The following is a 23,894-nucleotide window of genomic DNA, read 5'->3' on the forward strand; positions in this document are numbered from 1 at the left end:
CGTGATATGATCATACGGGAAATTTGCCACTTCATCCCTATCTCGGAGATGCTGTGTCCCATCGCCCGTGTGCCGACTATAACAATACATTTAGACTTCCTTAAAACTTGATAACCTGCGATTGTAGCAGCAGTAACTCATCCAACAACTGGGTCAGACACTTGTTGTCTTATATAAGCAATGCCGACTGCAGCGCCGTATTTTGCTTGTTTACGTATCTCTGTAATTGAATATGCATCCCTATATCAGTTATTGTGCCGCTTCATAGTATATTCTCGTCAGCACCTTAATGCCACATTTCAAAAGCCTGTTTCTGTTAGTGCCGCAGTTTTTATGATTTTAGTTCTCTTACATATAACACTAATCGTCAAACAAATACATTCAGCACACTTACTAACATTTATATTTATATTCGGTGGTAAAACATTTTTCGATTAAAAATGCGTTTCTTGCTGTTGCCTGTATGCTGGTGTTTTCTTTACTTTACCTGTCATCAGTTACACACACTCTAAGCCAAAAATAAGACACAACTCAAAGGAGTTATGAAAATTGGCAGCAAATTCATATTCATATGCATATCGACAGAAAATTCATAATCGTAAACTTTGGTGGCCGATGGATGAATATGTGACGCTGCAGCGCAGTTTCAACGGGCAACTGGAAAGGAAATTAAACACGGGACATACGATACCAAGGCGTAAAATGTTTCCAAATTTCGTATCATGTACTCAGTTAGACAATAACGATGCCTCGCAGACAGGCGCATGAAAAATATACGCAGACGTCAACATTTGAGAGAGGACGTGTAGTTGGGTTCAAAGAAGCCGGTTGGAGTAATCTCTGAATCCTTCAACATTTGAATAACAGCGATGCCACTATTCGACGATGTTGGCAGGAACGAGTGAACCATGGCCGAACATAGCGTCAAGAAGGAAGCGGTTGGTCTTTGGAAACGACACAACGTGAGGACTGAGCAATCGTCTGAGAGGCACTCAGAGCCCCGGATTCATCACTGTCATCGCTCCGATGTCCAACTGACGCTTCATTGATCACAATGACCGTTACTAAGCGGCTCACAGAGAGGGGGCTGAGTTCACAGCGTCCCTTGCGCCGACCTCCATTGACCTCTGTACATCAACGAGCGCGTCTGCAGTGGAGTCGGGCCACTCTGCGTGGAATCTCATTGACTGGAGTAGAACTGTCATCAGTGATGAGTCCTCCTTCGAAATAGGCCCCAAAGACCAGGGAAGACATGTCTAGATCTCATACGAGCGTTGACGTACGACGTCCACGTCCCCCGCCATGTGGCCCAACAACCAGGAGTTCTGACGTTTTATTTCATAGCAGGTCTCCTTTGGTTGTCACCAGAGCCATCCTTACTGCACAGCGGACGTCGGCGTCATTCTATGCCTCGTTTTGTTGCCCTCAATGGTCACTCATTTTGGGCTTACATCTCAGCAAAATAATACCTGCCCGCACTCGGCGACAGTTTCTATTCTATGCCTTCGTGTTGCTTGCCAAACCTTATCATGGCGAGTAGTGTCGCTGGATGTCTTCCCTATCGCCCTATCGAGAACGTTTGGAGCATTATGGGCAGGGCCCTCCCATCTGATATTATGGCGATCTAACGCGCTAACTGGACGGAATTTGGCACGATATCCCTCAGGAAGACTGCTCTCTCAATCAATGCCCTACAAATAAGTGCTTGCTTCCCTAAGGGCCAGAAGGGGACCAACGCGTTATTGTCTAGCCCAATTAGTGAAACTCTTTCTCTCGAATAAATCTCGCAATTTTTCTGAACCTGTAATCAGCTTTCTGTCTCGTCATCACTTCTATCTATTTCCTTCCCATTTGCATAATTCTTCGTCGTGCATCGTTTATTTATTTTATTGTCTTAAAATGTATTTCTGAGAAAACAGTAACCTAGTCTAATACTTTTAGTGTCTCAGTTTAACATCTTAGTACCCATGTTCACTTTTAGTTACCTTCATCTTGTAACCTATTTCCTGGGCACTATGCATTTCGTTCAAGTGATCTTCCTAAAGTTCACCGCCGTCTCTGACAGAGTGACAATGTTATCAAAAGCTTTAAAGGTTTTTCTTTCTTGTCCCCATCTTTAATTCACATTCCGAATTATCTTTGGTTTCCTTTATTTCTTCATCCATAAGTAGGTTGAATAACATGGGCAAGGGTAGATTGCAAACATGTCACACTTCAGCCGATGCCTGTAATTCGTGTTCTCTCACTTTTACAACTAAAGTCTGATTTCTGTCCAAGCTGTACACAACGTTTCGCTCCCTGTATTTTATGTAACCTCAGAATAACTTTTTTGTAGTCAATACTGCCAAAATATTATTCCATTACTTTGCTAATAAATTGAAATTAAGAGTAAACAACTTCTCAATGGAATGTTTGCTCTTTTTTTCTTCATGTTATAATTTTTACACCCTTTCTACATTTTCCATTGACGAACACTACGACTGCATAGAGATGAAAAAATGACCAAACGACTTCTAGTATTTTCTGGAAGCTGAACACAGAATATGTATATTACTAGTCTTTAACACTAGCTATTCGACCATGGAACTAATAAAAACAGTTTCAAAAATTAACAAACGTTATTTATTTCTTGACCTAGTAAAGACTCAAAGAAAGCCATTACTTTACGTTTTGAAAATACAAATTCCTTTACACCAAAGAAATGTATCCGTATGACAACGACTTCTCCCTCAGGAGAAGCGTCTTCGTCGTCCACCATCTCCCTCACATCGGCTAACCAATCTTCTTCCGGCATCAGTTCGTCAATCCACCATAGATCTGTATCTGAATAATCCATCTCGTCAGGGATAACCTCTTCTGCTAGGTCAGCCTCGATGTCCAGTAGATATTCCTCGAAATCAGCTTCCAGCAAGTCCATTTCCGATCGCCATCTAAAAAAAAAATTGAATTGTTTTGGAAGACATCATGTGGAAAACTATTCTAAAATATATTACCCTTAAACAGTGTCATTCTTGTGTGAAGAGATTTTTCAAACTATTAAAAATTTATGATTGTGGCGTGGCATGTTCTGTTAAGGAGTACGTATAACAAACCAACTTATCAAAAGTATTATCAGCACCAAGCTGACTCATTTCCAAAACACATTATTTGATGATCTTACACTAAGCGTTTGCAGACTACAAGTAAACGGTGCGACACACAGGTATACTACACCATATCACAAGTGTGAATTTGTCATGTACTACTTACTGTGCCACAAGCGACATTGAACATATGTTAAAACGATGCTTCAGTACAATTTAACGAAGTACGTCGGTCTCTCATCCTGGTAGTTAACTACTACTAAAGTGACTAGCTGACATTTCCGGCATATCTCGTCGACTGCATATTGCTACCCTACACAATCGTGGTCGCCACATTGATCATTACATGACGTCTGCTGAGGGGACTGAAATCGGTCGTGTTTTAATTTGCTATCATCACCAAGCGGACAGATGTTGCCGGGTGTCACACTACAATGTCAGAGTCAGCTACGGACTGCTTCTACGTCAGTCACGTCACCAGTGAGACGACCAGCCCCACCAACTGTCTACCTCTTCGCTGTGTCCACCCTGAGCCTGTGGTTGGCGATCATATATGTATCTCCCCTCTTTGCAAGCACTGACGAGCTATCGTAAACCATTATACGTAACATATATAACTAAAAGAACTTATCTTCAATTATTCAGAAAGACGTGGTACTTACATTTCAGTAGAGAGTATGAGCTGCCATAAAAGCCTGAAATAGAAAAGAGAAGAATATGCATTTTAATTACGATTGATGAAGGGTAACTAGTTAGGTTTACTAACAATAAGCAATACTAAGAGCTCAAAGGAGCGAAAGGTTTTACGAAACATGTATTTCGGAGTGAATGTTTGTAAGAACTTCGAGAGGCGAGAGCAACTGGTGCCTGTATGCCTCGCCAGTCACACATTTCGCCTGCGACCAAAACGCGCGACTGACGCAGCGATTCCGGCCTACAGCTTTTAGAGTGACGAGTGTGCGAGGATGTGGGAGCTGGCGGCGACTTACCAGCACAGAATCGCGAATGCGACGTCGTCGAGCGCAGTGATAAGCACGAGAACAAGCATCTTGTCTGACTGTTTAGCACCAAATTAGTGTTTCCACGGTTACCCCGGCTGTAGCTCCATTGTCGATACAGGAGACATGTTAGTCTCACCACTCACGAGTGACGCGTGAAAAAACTGCTCAACGAATCACATATTTATTTGTGCGCTGCGAGATAACAAAATATATTTAATGGTTGTTGCACTGACCGACATAGTTTACATTGCAGTTTTATAATAGTTTAAAAATTGTTCTTCATATATCCGTAAGCGCGGCATAATCTGAAAGTGCTAAGACTTGATTTAAAAACGTTAGTTCTGATAGAAACTACGCAGATGTTCCGAGGTTCCTCTTTCGGATTTCTTTAGGTATCCACCCAGCGCGTTCCAAAAATGTCGGTAGGATGACGTGCTCCGCTATGCCTACCTGCCAGAGCATTATCGTAATAGACGTGGGTAGACAAATTCCTGCAGTGGCAAAAAATGTATCAAGCATTTTCCGCTTATCAAGTGGTCGAGACCGAAAAGTTCGTCTGTGACACACAATACGAAAATTCTATACATTTTAAGTTGTACAGCTGTGACGCGTAACATCTGGTCCCAACTGATGAAAAGTATTTTAGATGTTTGAAGTTTGAATCTTCTAGCTTGAGAGATACATGGTTTCTAGATGCAGGAGGCTGTACTATTCTATAGAGTCGTATCTTTGGAATTGCAGTGACTATCACATTTCTTTCCATTCCAGTAATGTCTGCTATTTCAAGGCAAAGACATCGTCAGTTGTATTAAAGTAAAGAATCGGTGACTTCCTGTCATACACGACTTTTCCACTTGACCTATTGTGCCCTTTGATTCAAACTATTCGTGGACGTCTATATTGTAGAGAAACGTCGCTTCGCTATCGGGTCCTGATGTGTTGGCAAATGTGCCAACACCTTGTAGATAGAGGAGCCCGAAATGCACGCTATAATCTTAACTTTAATCCATCATTGTGGTACATCGCTCTTGACGATACAGATGAGACTCTTTAAATACAAGCACTGTAAGGCTAATGGCGCCTTGCTAGGTCGTAGCCATGGACTTAGCTGAAGGCTATTCTAACGGTCTCTCGGCAAATGAGAGAAAGGCTTCGTCAGTGTAGTCGCTAGCAAAGTCGTCGTACAACTGGGACGAGTCCTAGTACGTCTCTTTAGACCTGCCGTGTGGTGGCGCTCGGTCTGCGATCACTGACAGTGGCGACACGCGGGTCCGACATGTACTAATGGCCCGCGGCCGATTTAAAACTACCACCTAGCAAGTGTGGTGTCTGGCGGTGACATCACATTCCTCCCCCGCAAATCGGCGAACGGTCGTGTTATAAGGCTTCCGCCCGCCGTGGGGAGGGCCCCATGTTGACGTATGCGATGAGGTGGGGAGCCTAACAACAGGCGAAGCTGTGCCACCCGCACCCGGCCGTTCGGTCCGAGGGGAGCTAGGAAACGCCTGGAAACCTAGTCCAGGGTGCACGTCAACATGCGGTGGATGCGCCCGTAGACAGGAGGGGCCGAAGAGTCGACCTCCATTGCGTCGGGGTATCCGACGCGCGATGACGCCATGTGGTCCTGAGCAGGCAAGAGTTCCATGGCTGAGGACAGCTGGTCACGGGAAGCGATCGGCGGCGCGTGACCCAGAGAGGCGCGTGGCAGCTGCAGCGAAGCGTCCACTGCGGGCGGCGCCGGCGGGAGAACACGCGGCGGCGGCGGCGGCGGCGGTGGCGGCGCGTCGCCATGGGGCAAAATAGAAGGCAGCGTCGGTAACACCTGGGGATGAGGTGAGCCAGTAGATGGGTCCCCAGGGCGCTGACCGGACGGCACCGTCGATGAAAGCAGACGGGGAGCGGCAGAACCCAGGCGACGACAGAGGCGCAGCTGATTGAGATGCCGACGCACCTCACCAGAGGCCCCCAAAACCAAATACATCGCGCGGCCGAGGTAGCGAAGAATGCGCCCTGCGAGCCAACGCCGTGAACCGCGATAGTGGCGATAGAATACAACGTCGCCTGGAGCAAAAGCAGGAGTCTGCCGCTGCACAGGAACCTGATGCGGCGGATGCAGCAAAGACATCAAGGTTCGATGAGGACGACCATGAAGCAACTCAGCCGGCGAGCGACCATCTCGGGGCTGAGAGCGATATGAAGACAAAAAGAGCAATAACGCGTCCTCCCAAGAATGCCACTCTTTCAACTTCAACATCTGTGACTTGAAGGTCCGGACCAAACGTTCAGCGGCACCGTTTGACTGAGGCGAAAACGGCGCGGATGTCAGATGTTGAATACCATTGGCCTTCCAGAATGACTGAAATTCTGCGGACATGAATTGTGGGCCATTGTCGGAAACAATAGTCTGTGGTAGACCTTCAATGCAAAAGATAGCGGACAACGCTTGGATTGTGGCAGATGACGTCGTGGAAGACATCCGGACAACAAAAGGAAAATTACTGAAGGAATCGACCACAACCAACCATCGAGCATTCCAGAATGGACCAGCAAAATCTATGTGTAAGCGTTGCCAAGGGGAAGTGGCTTTTGGCCATGCAAAGAATTTCCGCGGTGGCGCGGATTGTTGTTCGGCACACGCCATGCAAGAAGAGCACATATTCGTAATCGCAGCATCGATTCCGAACCAAGTACAGTGCTGACGAGCAAGTTGTTTCGTACGCACTATACCCCAACGTCCTTGGTGGAGAAGCTGTAAGACAGAGGACTGTAACGAACGTGGGACCACGACCCGAGACTGATCATTATCAGAACGCAACAGCAAAACACCACGTCGGACAAAAAGTATCTCCTTGTGAGCAAAAAATCGGCGAACCAACGGATCCTCGATCCGTGACTTCGACAAGGGCCATTGCGTAGCAACAAAACGCAAAACGGTAGCAAGGACAAGGTCAGCAGCTGTGGCTGTAGCTACACGACGAAAATCAATCGGAAACGATTCGACCACGTCATCAGTTTCTGCATCAATGAACATGCAAGCAAGTTCGGAAGAATCGAATGCTTTATCCTCGGCAACAGGCAAACGGGACAACGCATCGGCGTTTCCATGCTTAGCAGTGGACCGATACAAGATATCGTAGCGGTACTGCGAGAGGAAAATAGACCAGCGAATGAATTTCTGCGCTGTACGCGGAGGTACAGGCTTGTTCGGATGAAAAAGCGATGTCAAAGGTTTGTGGTCTGTGATGATGGTAAAGTGACGACCATACAAGAAATCATGGAACTTAGTAACACCAAAGACGAGAGCCAAAGCTTCTTTCTCGATCTGGGAATAATTTCTTTGCGCAGACGAGAGCAATTTGGACGCAAAGGCAATAGGGCGATCATGCGAGCCATCTTTGTGCGCAAGCACAGCACCGATCCCGAAATCCGATGCATCTACCATCAACAAAAGGGGTTTCTGGGGATCGAATGGCGTAAGGCAAGTATTTGAAAGCAACGCCAATTTCAACTGGCGAAAGGCGCGTTCACATTCCGTCGACCAGACGAACGAAACACCTTTACGGTGTAAGCAATGAAGCGGAGCTGAAATGGAAGAAGCGTGCGGCACAAATTTATGGTAATAGTTAATTTTTCCCAACACACTCTGTAGCTGCTTCAAATTCTGCGGCGAAGGCATGTCCTGTATGGCACGAAGGTGCTCTGGACTCGGATGTATGCCTTGAGCATTGATTACATGTCCCAGATATGGTAAGTCACGAGCAAAAAACACACATTTGTCCTTCCTCAAGCGAAGAGCATTCTGTCGCAAGACCTGAAATAACGTTCGGAGATTTTGTAAATGTTCTGCGGCCGTCTTTCCGGAGATCACAATATCGTCCAGATAGTTTGCTGCAGTAGGGACCGACGCACAAACAGTTTGTAAATATTGCTGAAACAAGGCAGGGGCGGATGCACACCCGAATGGCAGTCGTTTGAATCTGTACAAACCAAGATGCGTGTTAACCACCAATACGCGCTGGGATTCGTCGTCCACCGGTATTTGCAAGTACGCATCTGCTAGGTCCAACTTTGAAAAATATTTTCCCGGGCACAGTTTGCCTAAAAGATCTTCCGGCGGGGCAAAGGAAAAGTAGCAGTCACTAGTTGTGGATTCACTGTGGCCTTGAAGTCCACGCAAAGTCTCAATTTTCCGGAAGGTTTTTGCAAAATTACTAAGAGTGAGGCCCAGAGAGAAGCCTGCACACGTTCAATTACACCTTGTGATTCTAAATCGTTTAATGTTCTTGCGACCTCGTCACGCAATCCGTGGGGAACATTGCGCGCTCTGAAAAATTTCGGTTGTGCATTGACTTTTAGTTCCAAATGTGCTTCATAGTTCTTAGCGCAACCAAGGCCCGGTGCAAAAATGTCTGCAAATTCCTCACATAGACCAGAAACACTGGCGGAAGGCACAGTCTGGTTCACTGATAGGACCTGATTGACTATTGACAAGTTAAACAACTGAAATAAATCTAAACCGAACAAGTTCACTGCAGAAGAAGAACGTAGGACGTAAAAAGACACAAGTTTTGTTTGTCCCTTGTATGTTGCAAGAAGGCTGCACTGTCCTAACACAGGGATATTCTGTCCTGAATAACTAGTGAGCTGAACATTTGCGGCATGCAACGGAGGTGCGCCCAGTTGTTTGTACGTGGCGTGATTGAGCAATGAAACTGCAGCTCCGGTATCAAGCTGGAACGGTATAACTTGTCCGGCAAAGTCCAAATCTACAAAAAGTTTATTGTCCTGCTGACGACAAGAGCGACTGTTTTGTGCAACTTGAACAGACACTGGTACAGAATCACTTACGACGTGACGGGATTTCCGTCGACGTCGACGCACACTTTTTGTGGGATGAACACAGTCACTGTTAGAGAGAGTAGCACAGGGCGGAGTGGCATTAACTACATGAATGTCCATGGGCGAAGGTTCCCGAGCCTGAGTGTCCTTGTTTCGATTCCGGCACGAAGCAAAGGGCCTGGAATGGTTGTGAGTGTCCGATCTAAGCTTTTTCTGGCAAACACTTTGAACATGTCCTTTTTTATTACAGAAAAAGCAAATAGCTTGGCGTGATGGGCAATTCTCACACGAATGTCTAGTTGCACACCGCGAGCATGATTTCACTGTATTTGCTTGCTTTCGCGGGACACGTGGCTGCGCGGACGTGCGCGAGGGCAGTTTACAGTTCCGTGCAGCTCACCCGGCGGGCCGGTTAATGTGACACACAGCTGGCGAAGTTTCAAATGATTCCTGAGCAAAGTCAAGTGTGTCTTGCCTATCCAATATGTCTATCACTTGTTGAAGGGAGGGATTGACTAATTTCAAAATCTGTTCCCTTATGCGAACATCAGAAACGTTCTGTGCTATTGCATCACATACCATAGTATCTGAATCCACATTCACACTCAAAAGCACAATCCCTTGTAAGGCCTTGCAATGTTGCAACCCACTCCTGATTAGTTTGACGGCCGTACGTTTTGTACGAAAGAACGTATATCTTTTCGCAACGACATTGACTGTTTCCTTGAAATAGGCATCTAAAGCAGACAAAATTTCTTCTTAGGACAGAGTCGCTACGTCGCGTCGGGGAAACAATTTCACTATCACACGATACGTCTGCACCCCGACGGATGCTAACAAAAAAGGCTGCCGCTCAGTACCTTGAATTCTGTAGGCGGCGAGATGGAATCCAAATTGGCGTGACCACTCCGTCCATGTTTCGTCGTCTGGACGAAAATTACGGAACGGGGGTGCAACTGCGTGGTGTGGCTGCGGTAGCGATGAAGCGGCGGCTGCCGCATCGTTTTGCAGTGCCCGTTGACCCTGAACGAGCTGTCCAAGGGCATCCAATAAGGCCTGTGTCTGCTGATTCTGCAAGCGATAAAATTTGGACAGTAAATCTGGAGATTGTGGCGAAGCCATGACACAAGTAAAGCAGATCAAAGCAAGTATAAAGAACAAGGTCCTTTCTTAAGCCTCGTCGTCAATGATGTGTTGGCAAATGTGCCAACACCTTGTAGATAGAGGAGGCCGAAATGCACGCTATAATCTTAACTGTAATCCATCATTGTGGTACATCGCTCTTGACGATACAAATGAGACTCTTTATATACAAGCACTGTAAGGCTAATGGCGCCTTGCTAGGTCGTAGCCATGGACTTAGCTGAATGCTATTCTAACGGTCTCTCGGCAAATGAGAGAAAGGCTTCGTCAGTGTAGTCGCTAGCAAAGTCGTCTAAGAACTGGGACGAGTCCTAGTACGTCTCTTTAGACCTGTCATGTGGTGGCGCTCGGTCTGTGATCACTGACAGTAGCGACACGCGGGTCCGACATGTACTAATGGACCGCGGCCGATTTAAAACTACCACCTAGCAAGTGTGGTGTCTGGCGGTGACACCACAGGTCCATTCTTTATCTTCTAGTAAATCTACAGTGCTTCTAGGATCAGTCACAATAAAGACGGTGTCTCAGTTCTCTGTCTCGCTTAGTAAATAGTTCAAGGCACTACCAAATACGAGATATCCATCGATAACTGGACGACGACTGTATAATGCCACAGTAAAGCGTAAATAAAACCAAAACCTCCACACCTGAGATGCTGCCCTTACTATGACAAGTAACTGTCCAACTTTGATTGCTATGCATTCAAGATGTAGGCGCCTCGTCAGTTCTCGGTCAACAAACGGCGCCAGCAATTTAGCCGAACTCTACGCTAAACTGTGAAAGGGCGTGGCTGACCCGTTGGTTTTGTTATAGTCCAGCACTTCCTTGTGAAGACTAGAACTGGACAGTTAATAACAGCTTGACTACGAATGGTTTTGTTCTTTCAAAGAGACTGCCTAATCTACGATTCAGTCATAGAAGTGTCACCCTCAGATTAATCGAGTAACGATACAGGCACATATAACCGGCACACGTTTGTACTTTCAGAAACATGCTTAATGTCGTTACAATATATCCTGCATTCACCGTATACAAAAGGGGACTCAACACAGATCCGTGTGAGTGGCTGTTATATACCAACTGCTCAAAAATGGCTCTGACCATTATGGGACTTAACATCTTAGGTCATCAGTCCCCTAGAACTTAGAACTACTTAGGCCTAACTAACCTAAGGACATCACACACATCCATGCCCGAGGCAGGATTCGAACCTGCGACCGTAGCAGTCCCGCGTTTCCGGACTGAAGTGCCTAGAACCGCACGGCCACTGCGGCCGGCTATACCAACTGCGCTGATTGGAAGGTTTTGTCAGAAATTCTGATGTATAAGCATGATTTTAAAGAAAATAGTTAAGCTTGTCGGTAATAAGGCCTGGAATAACAATCACATTTATTTCCATGCCGTGTTCGACTTCAGAGATGCCGCCAGCCGCGACCGTTGCGAAATCAATCGGAGTCGGGGGCTTCCCGACCCTGGGCTTTGCGACCTGTTACGACAACGTGGTGTTTCCGAGGTGTCCGAGAGTGCGTGGATGCCCTTCCTGTTTACACCACGAACCCCCCAGGACGGAATTAGTGTACCCCAGCTGTTTGCGTCGAGTGTAATCCATGAAACAGTGCGAATGCTTCAAATGTCTGCAACTCGTGTAACAGAGGCGGATCGTGGGGAGCGACCGGGTATTCATCTAGTGGGATGTGGAAAACCGCCTAAAAACTACGTCCAGGCTGGCCGGCATACTGGCCCTCGTCGTTAATCTGCCAGGTGGATTCGATCCGGGGCAAGCACGCCCACCTGAGTCCAGGAAGCAGCGCATTAGCGCTCTCGGCTAACCTGGTGCGTCAACATTACTGGATAAAATAATTAAACATATCATCTTATTTTATCCATTTTAAATGCTCACTCAATTATTTTTATAATAAAGCCATGATTTCAACATCCTCTTATGTCACCCAATTCGTTATTGCAATATCTTTTTACCTTTTGTGTAAATCTATATATCCTTTCTTTTCCCCTGAAGGGGCAGGGCAATGAAATTGTTCTTTAATTTCAAATGTAACATTTACTGCTTCCTTCTTTATACGTTCAGATGTTTTTGATTTATTGGGGAGTTTACATGCGTACTCTACGCCAAAGTTCGACATAGTTCGTGGTTCCGTCCTGCTGGTTAAAAACATTCAACATTTCAATTGGTATACTAGCATGTAGTGATTGATATGTATTCAGTTAACTTCATTACCGTTTCTGCACTGGGCATTTTCTCCATTATTAATAACCACAGCAGCATGGAGTATGGTTTTCGACTTTTTTCTGGGAGCAAAAAAGATCAAACAGGAAATCCCTTTGTCTCTTTTGTGGTTTCGATCTCAACGTGTAAAGTGTATAGATGACTCTCCCCCCCCTCCCCCCTCTCACGCAAGAACAGTTCCCTTTTCTCTGAGAATTTTCCCCGCTTCTACGCAATGGAACACCGGGATTATTACGTCAGAAACGAAGCCATCGTGAATTTTCAAAAAACTGTTACCTCCAGTCAGTTTGAAAACGTCTTCGCTCAGTTGAATCTGCGAACTAGTGCCACGGTTTTTTGTGTGGCATGAAGTGTTTCGGCAGTGCAGCTGGTCTGTGCAGAAGGGTTCACGGAAGACCATAGAACACGACGAGACGGGTCAGGTCGCACGAGAAGAGACCACACCCCCGAGGAGATTGACGCCTCATCCAAATGGCATTGCGGGACAGATCTGCTCTAGGGCAACGGTGGAAGAGTGTAACACATCGTACACTATCAGACCGTCGCCGTTTATTAAGGCATGGGTTACATGCTCGTCGTCCACTTCTCTGCCTACCTATGACGAATGCGGAGAAGCATGAAAGACGCCAATAGCATCAGGTAGTGTATTCGGTCGAATCCAGGTTCTGTTTTTTTGATAATGATGGCCGTATTTTGGTTCACTGCAGGCAGTGGGAGCAGCATCACAGTGACCGCATTCACACAAGACAATCGGCGCCTGCTCAAGGCCTTGTGGTGTGGGGTACTTTGGGTACAGCCACAAATCACAGCTGGTGCGTGTCCAGGGCACTGAGACCAGTGTGATCTACGCCAATGGCGTCCTGCGAACCATTGCCACACCCTTTCTGCACAACAGCCCATACCCCATGTTTCAGCAAGACAGTGCACGATCACATGCTGCTGCATGATCAAACGTCTTCTTAGTGTCGCAGAATGTTCCCCCTTTTTTGCTGTGGCCCACAAGATCGCTAGACTTCACGCCAATCGTAAATGTGTGGGGTATGGTGAAACGACAGGTGCCATGCTGTGACCAACGCCAACGACAAGAGATGAACTTTAGAACCAGGTGAATGTAGCATAAATGACTATACCATAGGACGCCATTCGCAACTTATACGCGTTGTTGCGTCATGTGCAGGACAAGTTGTCAGGTCCTATAGTGGACACATGCTGAACTGAGGTGACTCAATTGCTAATTTCTACAGAACATACTAATGTACATATCATGAGACTATGAACGTCCTATCTCTAGTCGTTGAAGATGTGCTGTTTGTTCTGAACATAAGTGTACAAATTCTAGGAGACGAATTAAACCAAGAGCTCATTAATCTTATGTCCTATGAATAAATGCTGCCACAAAATGCTAGCACATTTTGGGCAGCTCCGAAACGCGTTGATGTTGGTAAAGTTTTATGTAATGAAATGACGAGAAACCTAAAATTGGTGGGAAAGGTGGAATTTAATTGAAGGCATTTTAAAAACAAGTGTTCTAAAATAATTAGGCAAAAAGAAAGACACCTTTTAATTCTTTTGCAAATGTGTCAGTCTTTTTATGCTTTTTATTGTGAGTGATTGGTTATTGGAGCAGTTGATCAGTGTGTCTTGAATATTTATTTGCATTTGCATGTTTGGTGCTTAATTTGTAAATTATTCATAATGACAGCTCACCCCTGAGAGACAGAGAGAGAGAGGGAGTCTGCACTCTTATATGTGCATAACATCGAATTTTACGCAGCATATTTGATTTGTAAGTAAAAACCGCCTTCTCTTGTTGCATTGTATTTTATGTTCACAGACGCGTTTCACCTTTTTTCATTTTAAGGCACGCCATTGGAATCTATAATGATGCAGTTATACTATACTTTTGTTTTGATACCACGGAAAACAATGAGGGGTGCAAGCCACCTCCATGAAAAACACGAACACACCATAACGCCATAGTCTCCGAATTTTACTGTCGGCACTACACACGCTGGCAGACGAGGTTTACGAAGCATTCTTCATACCCACACCCTGCCATCGGATCGCCACATTGTGTATCGTGATTCGTGTCACCACACAAGGTTTTTCCACTGTTCAGTTGTTCAATGTTGATACTCCTTACACCAAGCGTGGCGTCGTTTGGCATTTCCCGGGAGACGGGTGGCTTATGAGCAGCCGCTCGACTATGAAATCCAAGATTTCTCACCTTCCGCCAAACTGTCATAGTACTTGCAGTGGATATTGATTCAGTTTGGAATTCCTGTGTGATAGTCTGGATAGATGTCATCTATTATACATTACGACCCTCTTCAACTACATCTACACGGATTGCTCTTGGAGGCAATATGTTAGTCTTATTCTGCCGTCAACACCCATAACACAATTACGCCATTTCGCGTGTTGGGTTACAGCATAGACCGCCATCACTTCCTGCCACTGAGGCCGGTGGCATTGTTCGCATCGGCAACGGCGGCAGCATTGAACCTAATGTGTGACGATTCACCTTTGAGTTGCTACCCCAGATCATTCGACGATGGATCCGCACCAAATAACAACGTAGAATTACTGCACATACAGATCCATCCCAAGAACTATCCCAGATTTTACATAGGCGGATCCGCCCTGAACAGTATCCCCACATGCACCGAAATCTGGAATCAGCCTGAACAGTATTATCTGACGTACCATATTCTGGATTCAGCATTAGAAATATCAAGCACCTACTGCAGGCAGACGCATTTTTACTTTGATGCCCCATAATCTAGTAACGTAGTGGTGGTTTATCTGCTGCGGTGTGGTATTTGTTTTATTTACAGTATTTTTGGTTAGAAATCGGTAGTGCTTACACAGTTCTCTGTGGTGTCACTAGCACTACCAATATGTCTGGTTCTAACACTATGACGTCAGACAGACTAGTAATGCAATGGTTGTCTATGAGTGATACATACCATGCTGCATTCTGACTGACTGATAATATCAGACGTCTGCACAACGGAACACGACGTGCCTGGAAAGTAGATATCGTTTGGTGTCGTTGGGCCCTTAACTGATAATGCAAGTTAAGGGGGAGCATCACGATGTTATGCAAATCGTACCCAAGTGGGTTTGTAATGAATGTGCACAAGTTGTGTAGCACAATCTTATAATGACCCTGATATAAAGCCAATGTTAGGGTGCGTAGCTTCTCGTATAATTTATTCGTTAAATAATAAGGAAAGTCAGCATTGGCCGTAATTTTGTTGATTCATTAACTGTAAAATCGATTTTCGATCACAGAATGATCATCTTCAGTGCTTGAAGTTAAACATTTCACATAGTGATCAGTGAATAAGAAACAAAAGACCACAAATGCACCTGAGTATAAACCAACTGTTGGTAAGAACATACCTTTTCGTTAAATTAAGCAATCATAGTTCCCCTCCAGAAATGATGATGGAGAAAGGATTCTGGTGAAAGTGACAGTTTAACAGATAAGTGAGATCCTAAAATTTTACAACTACATTTTTTTAAATGGAGCACAGAGTTGTTCATGAATTTGTACAAGGGACATTCATGTATTTTAATGTAAACCAAACATTGTACAGATGTTGGCATCAACCTAGTACAAACTAGACTGCTTGGAATCTAGTGTACTTCCCTGCCATGAGAAGGGAGAGCAAAGGGAACAGGTGAAATGCGTAAAAACGATAAACATCAGGCTAACTGGATGCAATACCATGATATCACCTAAGTACGCAAAGCGGCTCTTCAAATGTCACTGCTGAGAGACCTGACCTCGAATGTTTTGTGGCTGATAAACCAGCTCAAACCCTACACGCCAGAGCTGCGATATTACCGACAGTACGGCGCAAAGTGGCATGCTGATGACGGCTGCTTCTCATGGTTGGCTGCACTGCATGGAGATGGACTCCGCCTTGAACACCAATCAAAGCACAAGCACAAAAAAGAACTAAGTGTTTGTCCAGGTGGCTGGAGAAGTGGAAACTACGAATGAAATTACTCTGCAGCAGTGGCAGTGAAGTACATGGCAGCGAGGAACCAGCTCCTAAATTCTCCCCACTAATTCCCAACAGTGACTGACTGTTGTGGGATGCTCTCGATTACTCTCGAATGTTGTGGAATGTTCTCGAGTGCACTCGAATGCTCTGCAATATACTCGAAATATCTAGAGGTCGAAACTTCCCAGCTCTTATATCTTCAGAAGCACGCCCTTCAGGATGTAAAGCTGTAGGGCTGTAATAATGAGTAACGAAGGTCATATTTTTCCTTTTGTGTCATATCTATGGACATTACTACTCTTCCCAAACTTCGAAGAATTATTTATGACCTGTTTCTTCAGTGAATACAGATTCTGTCGGCTTCAAATACATAACTCTTTGAAGAGCAACCTACAATGGAATTGTCGGTGAAAATCGCACATTATTTTCTCTGTTTCTTTTTTTTATATCCTGAGCTCCTTCTACCCAGCTGACGGGTTACAATAGATAATTATACCATAACATACTACTGAATGAAAATGCGGAATATACTTTTAGCGGTTGATCTGTTTATTTTCAACTTGATATTGCATCACGAACAAAATTTGCATAAATCGTCTGTTGGCAAAGGTCAAAAAGGTGCTTCCTGCCTTTCAGACTTTACATCCAAAAATTCGCCCTATTGTGCCTTGTTTGCTGAGTCCTGATCATATCACACATTAATTACTGGTGATAATCTATTAATTACATAAAATTCTGTTCATGTGTCTGTGTATGATTTTTGCGATATTAAGGGAGACCTCGTCTGCAGAGAATTAGCTGCTGCAGCCTGACACCCTTTAAACACATTGTCACTCTCTCTTCGAGAGCGTGTGTGTTGTTTGCGTACAGCTTCTCTTTTAACATGTCTCACAGAGAAAAACCACATGGATCCAAAGCCGTAGAACGACTATTCCAGCCGACCAATCCGTCATCGAAACCTTCCCTTGGTATTGTGTCATAGACACGTTGGGAGTATTAGCTCCAACATTCCCCTGCGTGAAATATCCGTTGGTCTTTTCGTTAGTGTTAGTTCTCCGAAGAAATATCGCTGTAAATTGTTGAGACATCTACCCGAAGTTAAGGATTGATGGAAGAATATCATACTGCGCTAATCGCACATCACATTCCGGTTTTCACGTCAATAACAGGCTGCTGCCATAACTGATGGGAACTACAGCAAGTTCCTTCTGTGTATTCACTTTTTCTGTTAACTGCGGGTGTGTTTCGTCAGAATAAAAGAGCCTTTCATTACATTCGTCGTCATATGCACACACTGCAGCAGCCAGTTGCACTACTGATGTCCAACAACAGTGTCTGAAGTAGTTGCACTACCGTTACTTTGAAACTTTTCTCTGTGAGTTTTTCCGCAGCTCTGTGAGCTGTTGCTGCGGACACAGCAGTCAGGAGTGTTAAATGGCACAACAACTGTCTCCGTCTTCTATCCAAGGCCGCACTTAACTTCAAATGGTTCAAATGGCTCTGAGCACTATGGGACTAAACATCTGAGCTCATGACTCCCCTAGAACTTACAACTACTTAAACCTAATTATCCTAAGGACATCACACACAGCCATTCCCGATGCAGGATTCGAACCTGCTGTAGCAACAACGACTCTGTCCTATTGTACATATATTTTTTTTCTTCTGATTTTTCGATAAACTTGTGTAATTAATGCTCTGATTTCATTTCTTTTTTTGTTTCATGTCATTGTGTTAAGAAAACTGTAAACAAGTGTCAATGTGAATATTAATGTTTATGTGAAATGTCAAGCAATATTGTAATGGAATTGAAATGCAACAAATGTTGAAACTGTTATAAGATGTTTAAAATTGTAACTGTGTGTCTGGTCCATACGTAGGCAATGTGTTAGGATATGTAGAATGCAAAACCTCGGGTGAATACCCTGTCTGTAAGGGAGCGGTAAAAGGTGGATGGCAGGCGAGCGCGGGAAAATGCGCACGAGCACTGCACGGCATAACGGGCTCAGCAGTGGTAGTTGGAGTTGGGCATTGGTCTGAGCCACACGTTCTGGATCGAGGAGGCTCTCCTGGAAGACGTAGTTTCATTGAGCCTCGGGTATGCCGTTCCAACGCCCATACAGCATGGCAAAATTCCATAGGCACTAACCGGAAAAGTATTGCGACGCTAAGAAGAAGTAAAGTGCCGATACATCAAGAGCCATAGCTGTGGTTGTATGTGTGCTCTGTGCCTCGCCATCTCGCCGCCCGCCAACCGCCGCATCGATACAAGCAGGTTGAAACTTTTAGTACTGTATTCGTATGGACCAGTGTTAATTTTGTTCCATACTGTTCAATAACAACTTAAATTTTACCAGAACTTTCCTATCATTTAATTATCCTCACAACTAACCTAGATAGGGTCCTCTCCAAATGTTGTGCAGTCCGAGTGTCACGAGATGAAAAATTAAAGTTTGTATTAATAAAAATTACCTGCAGACCTAACTATGTTAGAATGGTGTTTAAAGAATTGTTTTGTTAATGAACCAGTAAATGAATAACGAAGGTCTGACAAATTTAGTAATGGAGTTTAATTATTTCGAGACAGATATAAAGGTATTTAAATGAGTAGGAAATAAGATAAAAAGAGTAGTAACTCATATATTGGAAATCTTGAACGCCTGATAATTTCAGTAATCATTTTTTTTAATATAGTGATCATAACAGTTTCAGGGTCCCCCCCTCCCCCTTTTATTCATTTGAATTCTGAAGTGTTTTAAATTGCTTTGACCAGCAAAGTTAAAGTCAATATAAAAGCCAAAATTTATCAGTGTTTTATCTTTATCTAAATTGACATTTTGTTTGTGGCTCGAAATTACTATTTCTAGGGTAACCTATGCCCGATTTTAATCAGATCAATAGACAGTACGAAGTTTTGTAGTAAACATTATAGTGTAGTGTTATGTATTAATGGATTTTCCCTATCAGTACAGAAAGGGAAACTATCAGTTCAACAGATTTTCTAGTTCTAAAATTTACCATATTATGCAGTGTTACTACTTGTTGCTTTGCACGAAAATCTGCCAACTTGTACATGGAAGAAACTCAGTTAATGCCTAATTAGGCTGGCGACAGTATTATTAACAAATTGGTAGCATCTCCCGTGTTGTTTTTTGTCCGTACTGACGTGTAGTTGCATTTCGAACTTGCTTGACGTATCATTGTTATTACAGAATGGGTGTAAGTCTGATTTGCTTCGATTCAGGTACACGCGGTATACAAAAATCCTTTCTCATAAGGTGAAGCCCGTCAACTTACCATAGTACAGGCTTTAAGGAGTATCGTGTGCCACGCGCCCAGCGTTACACTGCGATCGTAGCAGTCACGCGGTTCCGCACTGAAGCGCCTAGAACCGCTGGGCTACCGCTGCCGGACCGCAGTTAACTCGCCCATTTTATTCTCGCTTAAAACCCTTGTTACTGTAGAACTCTGTTTGCAAATTATGACAACTACTGAGCTTCCTGAGAGGTTAAAAGTGCGTGCCGAACCAGGATTGGAACATCGGCAGTTTGCTGTGTCAAAATTCCTCCAGGCTGTGGCTAAACAATGTCTCCGCAATATCCTCTCTTCCAGCACTGCTAGTCCTGCAAGGTATGCAGGAGATTTTCAAAGTCTGGTAGGTATAAGATGAACTACTGGCGGAAGTAAAGATGTGAGGGCGGGTCGTGAGTCTTGCTTGTATAGTTCAGTCAGTGTTAATGCCTATGTGGTGGTCTGGTTGTGGGGGCGACAAATAGTCCTTTGTTTTCTACGAGTGCGTCGCATGTTACTGATCCTGAGTCCTAACTTTACCCAGCGGTGGAATATTTTCCTGCAACAAAGACTCCAGTGGTTCTTTGGAGAAGGGGCTGGACTTTGGCAATATCTATATTTAAATGCTCATCGCTCGCGCAATGAGTTTCGGCAATACTTGCAGACCGCACATGTGGAGGTTGCGCGTAGTACCCGTTATTATCTTAACAGCGTTCTTACCACGTCTCTACTTGGTTGGCGTGTTCCCGGCGCAGCAGGTGCTCCAGGTGCCCTCCTATTCGGAATGAAGCATGACGCGGCTACCCCTTTGATTCGGCCCACCTGCCAACGAGCATCACCTTGTGGGATTTCCAGGGTTCGGGATGGGTGCACTAGTTTTCACTGTTTTCCCTTATTAATATGAGCAGTATGAGGGTGCAACATGGCGATAGGAAGAGGGAGGCATCGTGGCCAGGCCTCGGGATTGGACCGCTGCCCACCTTGTCTGCTCCACCCTGTAGCTGACTGTGGCCCTAACAAATCGACAATACGAAAATAAATAAATATAATAAAATAAGAAAAAAAAGTCAGTAGAGCACTTGTCCGCGAAAGGCAAATATCGCGATTCCGAGTTCCTGTCTGGCACGCAGTTTTAATCCGTCAGGAAGTTTCAAATCATCACGCACTCCACTGTAGAGCGAAAAATTCATTCTATAACAATCATGACATTGAGAAACGTTTCTTAGCGATGACCAGCTGACATGTACTTGGAACGCCTTGTAGAGTGATATGCGAAGTGAAAAATTAAATTATCCCTTTCTTACAGACGACTAAATGACTTTTCAACGACAGAAGATTCTCTTTGGTGCAGAACACGTTTAAGCTTTGGTGAAGCCTAACTCTCGTGACTCACTTTGCTTCTCTGCCCGATAGCTCAAGCTTCACCCTGCAGTGTTGTGAACTTCCAGGGGCAAATGTATTCAAACGACCGCTGCTCAGCAGCACAAAAATCCCCGTATTCTGCATAACAACACTCCGTAATCTCTTGTCAGACCCACAAAAGATGTATGTCACTAAATTCGTATCAGAGTGATCTGCTGTTCTGGCAAAAAGAAAAATATTATACTTCCAGTTTTTAAATTACGTTAAAGTAAGTTAATGCCTATATCTCGATGATAATTGAAACTTCGGAAATACGTTCGACTTTGCTCCATAAGACTTCACTATAGATGGAGACGATCTACTAATATCTACAACGAGGCAAAATTTAATCAGGTGTGTATTTAATACACATAGCTGAGACACTGGTAACGCAGCAGTTGTTGATAGTGGTTGTGTTAGATGTCAAGACAGAGTAGCCATCTTTCTATTCCCAAAATCTCATAGTCCTGTTGTAGAGCAAAATGTACACAGAAGAAAATAAATACATATTTAAATCTAAAATTAAAAATATTTCAGCTTCAACATTAATCCTTCAATTTATAATCGAAATAGTGGACATCTTGTGAAAGTTAATTGTAAGTCGTCTCAAATAAAATCTGAATGACATTCGCTTAGCTGAGGGGGGTCCTTCCTTAACGATGTATGAGTCCTTCGCGCTACGTAACATGCTTGAAAGAACATTACTCAAGAACAGAAAATGAGTGAGTGCTTAAATAATGAAATGAATACGTAAAGGACCGGATAATTTCATTACGAACATTACGAACGGTGTCAATAACGACCGCATATAGACCCAAAGAACCAAAAACGACGTCCAGTATTCATTTTCTGCAGGCTAAACACTAAATATTTAAAGTGCTGGTCTTTACCACTAGGTATTCGCTCATGGACCAAAAACCATTTCAGAAACCTGAAAAACATTGTTTATTTATTGGCCCAGTGAAGACTCAAAGAAAGCCATTACTTTACGTTTTGGAGCTATAAATTCCTTTATAGTAATGAAATGTGTCCGTATGACAACGACTTCTCCCTCAGAAAACTCGTCTTCCTCCCCCGCCATCTCCCTTACATCTGTTAAACATTCCTCTGGCATCAGGCCGTCAGCCTGGGCAATCGGCCATAGACCAGGATCTGAATACTCCGTCTCGTCAAGGAAAAACTCGGAGAGGTCGACTTCTTCAGCCAGGTCTGCCTCGATGTCCAGTATATACTCTTCCAAATGGAAGTCCAGTAAATCTATTTCCGATATCCACCTAAAAAAACAGGGCCAAAATTGCTTTGTTTTGGAAGGTATTGTACCGACAATTATCCTGAAACATCGTATCCTTGAACATTGTCATTACAACTATAACTGTGGCATAGCACGTTCTATTAAGAAACTGTTAGCAGCAACAAGCTGACATATTTCTAAAATACATTACCTGATGATCGGAAACTAAGCGTTTACAGACTATAAGTGAACGGTACGACAAACAGGTAACCTACACAGTACTGGATGTGTGAATTTCTGATGTAGTACTTACTGTGCCACAAGCGACGTTGAAAATATGGATAAACATGCTTCATCACAATTTAACGAAGTACGTCCGTCTATCATGCTGGTTGTTATTTACTACTAAAGTGATTAACACCGTGTGTATCATGACACTACCGACATATCTCGTGGACCGCGAGTTGCAGACCTATACGATCGTGCTCGCGACATCGATCATTAGATGACGCCAGTTAAGCTGTCTGAAGTCTGTCATGTTTTAATAAACTATCATCACCAAGAACACAGATACGGTCGGGTGTTAAAGGAGAATCTCCCTAATGTCAGTGACAATTACTGGCTGCTTCTACACCAGTCAACTCACCAGTGACACAACCAACCCTGCTCGTCCTCCACCTCTGCTCTGTGTCCACGTTGATCACTGTGGTCATCTACTATTCACGGATAATTGGTACTTACATTTCATTTGAGAATATGAGCTCCCAGTGAACCCTGAAAAATAAAATGAAACAACATTAACTTTTCTATCGATTGACGTAGTTAAGTTGTTTTACTAGACACGGTTCAGCAAATGTATTCTGTTACAGTTTCTATGTCGCGAACTCTTAGCACTACTGATTTACAAAGAGAAAGAGCTCAAAGGAGGAAAAGACTTTCCGAAACATGTACTTCGGTGCGAAACCAGTTAGTGCCTGTACGTCGCGCGATCCACGCGACTGCTCGCCAGAGACCAAAACGCGCGAGTGACGCAGCGATACCGGCCAACGGCGTTTGGAGTGACCAGTCTGCGAGGTTGCGAGAGCTGCCGGCGACTCACCAGCAGAGAATCGGGGATGCGATCTCATCGAGCGCAGCGTTAAGCAAGAACAGAAGCATCTTGTCTGACAGCTTAGCGCCAGATTAGTGTTTCCACGTTTACCGCGGCTGTAGAACCATTGTCGAGACAGAAGACAAGGGAGTATCACCATTGACGAGTGTCGCGTGATGAACCTGCTCAAGGAATGCTCGCTTTTATTCACATATTCATTTAGCATCTGCATGACAACAAAACATGTTTGACGGTCGTTGCACATACTGACATAGTCTTCATTGCACTTTTGTAATAGTTTAAAGAATGTTCTACATATATCCATAACCGCGACATAAAGGGAACGTGAAAATACTGAGCCTTGACAGATAAACGTTGCATTTGGTACAAACCCCAGAGGTGTCCACATAGCTCGTTTGCAGCTGGATCTCCACTTTTTGCAGAAGTCTAGCTAGAATAAATTGCTCCGCTGTGCTTAACTGCCAGAGCGTTGTTGTAACGTATGTGGGCAGACAAATTCCGACATTGAGTAATAATGTATCAAGGACTTT

General features: G+C 44.3%; 1 long non-coding RNA gene across 1 annotated transcript in view; it reads right to left on the reverse strand.

Annotated features, from left to right (window-relative positions):
- Nucleotides 1–23,208, reverse strand: part of LOC126191489 (uncharacterized) — a 93,306-nt gene extending 70,098 nt beyond the window's left edge. The window contains exon 1 of the long non-coding RNA XR_007538358.1: nucleotides 22,995–23,208. This is a non-coding gene — a long non-coding RNA (uncharacterized LOC126191489). The remainder of the gene's footprint in view (nucleotides 1–22,994) is intronic.
- Between the last annotated feature and the right edge of the window lie 686 nt (nucleotides 23,209–23,894).

Source organism: Schistocerca cancellata, chromosome 6, assembly GCF_023864275.1.
Source record: "Schistocerca cancellata isolate TAMUIC-IGC-003103 chromosome 6, iqSchCanc2.1, whole genome shotgun sequence".
NCBI lineage: Eukaryota > Metazoa > Arthropoda > Insecta > Orthoptera > Acrididae > Schistocerca > Schistocerca cancellata.